The sequence below is a fragment of the Mesoplodon densirostris genome, chromosome 7 (genome assembly GCF_025265405.1).
Source record: "Mesoplodon densirostris isolate mMesDen1 chromosome 7, mMesDen1 primary haplotype, whole genome shotgun sequence".
Classification (NCBI taxonomy): domain Eukaryota; kingdom Metazoa; phylum Chordata; class Mammalia; order Artiodactyla; family Ziphiidae; genus Mesoplodon; species Mesoplodon densirostris.
The window spans coordinates 78,624,785-78,629,816 of record NC_082667.1 but is presented as its reverse complement, the minus strand read 5'-3'; the positions used below and the strand labels follow the sequence as shown (position 1 = coordinate 78,629,816).

The 5,032-nt window shown below is 44.5% G+C and overlaps 1 pseudogene; it reads right to left on the bottom strand.

Annotated features, from left to right (window-relative positions):
- Positions 1-414: 414 nt before the first annotated feature.
- On the bottom strand, positions 415-3,767 carry LOC132493315 (UDP-N-acetylglucosamine--peptide N-acetylglucosaminyltransferase 110 kDa subunit-like; annotated as a pseudogene).
- Between the last annotated feature and the right edge of the window lie 1,265 nt (positions 3,768-5,032).

Sequence of the window (5,032 nt, the reverse complement as noted above, 5' to 3'; positions counted from 1 at the left end):
AAAAATACCTGAAACCAAACATTTTTAAAAGCTCCAATACCCAAAATAGAAAGAAAAAAATTAATTCAGAAGACTCAATCCATCCATGATAATCACAAAACGGCTGGGCAATCTCTATCTCCCTTCCACACTAACCATCCATCCCCTGGAAGACCAAGGGAGATCAGACCTTCCAGACTTACCTTCCAGACCTTCCAGACACCTGGCTGCGGCAAAATTCGATGGAATCTCCTTGTGGAACAGCAGTTTCCCATCTCTTGTGTCTCTCCCTGTCATGATCATGCAGGAAGCAAGTCTGGCTGTGCTATTTCTTATCATTGTGTGTCACCCATCTGCAACACGATATTGAAAAAGTAGTTCCCTTTCCCCCAGAAGGCTGAGGCTCAGCTACAGGGGTAATTCTCCTGGGCACACAGTCATTATTTAGGCCGACTCAGTGACTTCAACAGGCTTAATCATGTGATCAGGTTTGTTGCCAGCTGCATAATGCTCCCACATCTGTAGATAGAGCCGCTCTAGTTCCATCGTGTATTGTTTGGTGTTGAACAGAGGGCTAGATGTTCTCTGCTTCCAGACTTTGCCACGAATTTTCTTCAGGTATTCTACATCAGTTCCCAGTTTCACAGCTATCTCTTCATATTCTTGTCTATTTTTAGCAATCAGCTCAAGACAGCCTAAACAAGTGAGCTGGGAAGCTGCAACTCGGGAAGCAAGAGTCTCTCCTGGCATAGTCACCATGGGGGTCCCTGCCCAAAGGACGTCCATCCCTGTGGTGTGTCCATTACAGAGTGGAGTGTCCAAGCAGACATCAGCCAGCTGGCCTCTCCGAACATGTTCCTCTTTAGGAGCAACAGGGGAAAAAATGATACGGTTCGGGGGAAGGCCCATATTTTGTGCGTACTGTTGAATATTAGCTTCTCCTGCTGCTGGAAAACGCAACAGCCACAGTACACTATTGGGAACACGCTTCAGAATATTTGCCCACATCTGCAAAGTAGATGGGTCAAGTTTGTACAACTGATTAAAGTTACAGTACACAATGGCATCTTCCGGTAACCCATACTGAGAACGTGTGGTTACAATAATGGTACGGGGAACCTCCTCTCCAGTGGCAGCCTTAGTGTTGATCAGGGTAGTTGTCAGCCCATTGCTAATACTGAATCCATTAATTGTAATCTGAATTTGTCCTCTGTTAATCATTTCAATAACTGCTTCTGCAACAGTATTCATAGGAATGACAGGCATATTAAGAGTTGTAGGGCCTCCCTGGTGGCGCAAGTGGTTGGGAGTCCGCCTGCCGATGCAGGGGATGCGGGTTCGTGCCCCGGTATGGGAGGATCCCATATGCCGCGGAGCGGCTGGGCCCGTGAGCCATGGCCGCTGAGCCTGCGCGTCCGGAGCCTGTGCTCCGCGACGGGGGAGGCCACAGCAGTGAGAGGCCCGCATACCGCAAAAAAAAAAAAAAAAAAAGAGTTGTATTACTGCTGTCTGCGTTGTCTTCTCCATCGGGACATTTCATCTTGACTATTTGCACATCTGATAGACTATCAAGAAATGCTTGGAGGTCGATGCCATTCAGCACAATCCGATTGTCATAAATGTGCCCATTGGACTTAAAATCGATGACGGCTTTTTTCTTCAGGTGAGGGAACATATTAGCATGATCACCAATAAAGAAAGTATGGGGCATATAAGCCAGTTTCTCAGAATACAGCTCAGCAACTTCAGCAGGTGAAGTTTCCTGATCAGTGATGATATAATCCATGAAAAGTGCACCACTAGTCCCAGGGTACACCAGCCACATTGCCTGAATAGAAGCTGGCCTGAGAGCAAAGAGTTCATTTCGAGCACCCCTGGTATAACCATTCAGATTTACAAGGATGTGTATACCATCTTGATGGATGCGATCAGCTGCTTTCCCATTGCATGGAATCTGAGAAAGATCAATGAAATGATTGGCTTCTGCCATCACCTTCACTCGGAAGTTTGTGCCATCATGTGGGCTCAGGCCATAACAGAATATCTCAAATTTATCAGGATTGTGCATGCCTGGAATAGACTGCATAAGATGAGAAGTAGGATGATTCCCAAAGTCAGAACTCACGTATCCTACACGCAGTCGACCATCACTGAGCTTCAGGTCTTTTGGATGTTCATACGGTGGTTTATGAAGGACACTTATATTAGCCAAGCAGAGGTTCCCATGCCTCTCAGCAATAGCCTTCCTGAAGCCATGAGAAAGAGGATAGAGCATACTATGATGAGGCTGCACAGAAGGCAACCTATTCTTCTCCAACTGGTCAGCCACAATGCTGACCAACTTCTTCATTCGCTCATCATAGTCTGTCCAAGCAATGAGCCAAATTACAATAAGCGTCAGGAAAGTCAGGTTGAAGCTTCAGAACAGTGCGATAAGAAGCAATTGCTTCTGGAATATTCCCTGAATCGTGGTGAATGGAAGCCAGATTGCTGTGGGCATCCGCAAATGCAGGGCTGATCTGAACGGCACGAGTATAACACTGCAAGGCTCCCTGAACATCCTGCATCTCCCGTAGGGTGTTTCCCATATTACAGTAGGCATCAGCAAAGGTAGGACTGATTCGAATAGCCTCCTTATAATGCATCAGAGCTTCGTGCAGTTTTCCCTGCTGCTTCAGCACACTTGCTAAATTTGAATGGGCATCAGCAAAGTCTGGGCAGAGCTCTAATGCTTTACGATACAAGCGAACTGCCTCTTCACTGTTTCCCTGTTCTCCTTTGATATTGGCTAGGTTATTCAGAGAGTCTGCATGGGTGGGACACAGCCGGAGAGCTGTATGATAACAATCTTCTGCTTCAGCAACACTGCCCTTCTCTTTGAGAGCGTTTCCTAGGTTGCAGTAAGCATCAGGGAAATGTGGTTGCAATTCAATAGCTCGCCTGTAGGTGTCTATTGCCAGATCCATCAGGCCTTGCTCATAGTATACACAAGCCAGGTTGCCATGTACTACTGCATGATTTGGACTCAAGCTTAGGGCACGAAGGTAAGCTGCCACAGCTCTGTCAAAAATCCGTGCCTCATTGAAAACATTTCCTAAATTGATATAAGCATCCAGAAAATTGGGGTCAAGGGTGACAGCCTTTTCAAAGTGATGAATTGCAAGCCAAATCTCCCCTTGCGCATTGAAAACACAGCCAAGATTACTCCAAGCTACTGCAAAGTTCGGTTGCGTCTCAATTGCTTTCAAATAACATGCCTTGGCTTCTTCTAAGCCACCCAGGGCTTTGAGCAGGTTCCCCAGGTCACTGCGAACACAGTACAAATAAGGATTGTACTGAAGAGCAGAGACGTAAGCTTGTACTGCCCCTTCCATGTCACCTGCTGCTACCAATGCGGCTGCCAGGTTAATATAACCATCGATGAAATCTGGTTTGAGACGCAATGCATGCCGGTAATGCTCAGTTGCTTCCTGCAACTGCCCTCTTTCCTTGTACACATTCCCCAAATTCGAATAGGCTTCTGCCAGAAGAGGGTTCTGTTTAATTGCCAGAGTACTAAAGTGGGCAGATCTGTCCAGCCTTCGACACTGGAAGTGTAGAGATGAAAGTAATAAAAGTACACCAGTATTGCCTGGCTCTTGTCTCCAGAGCTGCATGCAGTGTCTCTCAGCTGTCTCAAAATCTCCTGCCTGATATTCTCGATGTGCCAACTCAGCTAACCCTTGGAAGGAAAGCATACGTTTCATTGGTTCTGTGCTGTCGGCCACGTTGCCCACAGAAGACGCCATCTGGAGCTTCTGGAGAGAGTGAAAAAAGGGGGTAATTGAGTCCCGCTGCCGCCACTACTGGCAAGAATGTTTCTAGAGGGAGCAAACACGAGCGCAGCAGCCGTACCACTGCTTTGGCAGGCTTAAGCGGCGGCAACAGTTACAGGCACCGAACCTTAGGAACTCTGGTTGGCCATCTACCTCTCATGCTCTTGAAATCTTAATTCTTAACCCTGCCCTCTTCCACCATTTTTCTCCTAATCAGGGAATAAAAATTACCTATCCATTTGCCTTACAAGAAATCAAAAGTCAGTAGTCCAAACACTTTTTAAAATATTGTTTTCTGTCCAGTTGGAAATGAAATACATGATTGACTTTTCTTCATCATTCATATAGTCAATGTGGAAAACATTAGGCCCATGAATTTCAATACAGTAAGATGAGAAAATTTTAAATTGGCCTTCCGAAACCACTAATAAGTAACCGATGTTGTATATGATGCTAAGATCTTAGAGACTGAGTTTGATATTTTAAAAGTTCTGAAAACATTAGCTAATTTCTCCTCATCAAATTTCTCATGACTCAAACCTGAGTATTACTTTTTAAAAGATAAATTTATTTATTTTTATTTATTTATTTTTATTTTGGCTGCATTGGGCCTTCAGTGCTGCGTGCAGGCTTTCTCTAGTTGTGGTGAGCGGGGGCTACTCTTTGTTGTGGTGCCGGGGCTTCTCATCACAGTAGCTTCTATTGTTGTTCCACAACTCTATGGGTTCCTTTTTAGGTCCTATGAAGAACTCTAGAAATTAGTTCATGTAATTATAGGTTTTTGCAAAATTGTCAAAAGTGAGATATTTTAACTTCCATCAGGTAAGACCAGCGTCTATTTCTTTGCCAATTTTCCTTCTATCATAGTCCGCTATGTTGGATCATATTGGATTGGTCACAGGCTTTTTTGAAATCTGGCTAAGGAGATGTTTTAAGTGAGGCTATTATGTGATTTTCAGACACCACCATATGTAATTGACTATACAATATCCCATTACAGGAATAACTTCCAGTACTCTTACTGACTACTCTACTGACTTAACTAGCACAAGACACAGAAGCGTAAGGACAAAAACCACCTTACAATACAGCCATGTCTTGCACTTCACAGCTCTCAAAGCATGTGCATTTGAAGAAGAAAAAAAGAACTGAAAAGTATAAAACCAGAAGTTATTCTGTGGAAAATTATTTCAATCATCAGGCATGTGAAAGATAAGTCAAAGATTCAGTTTTCTTCA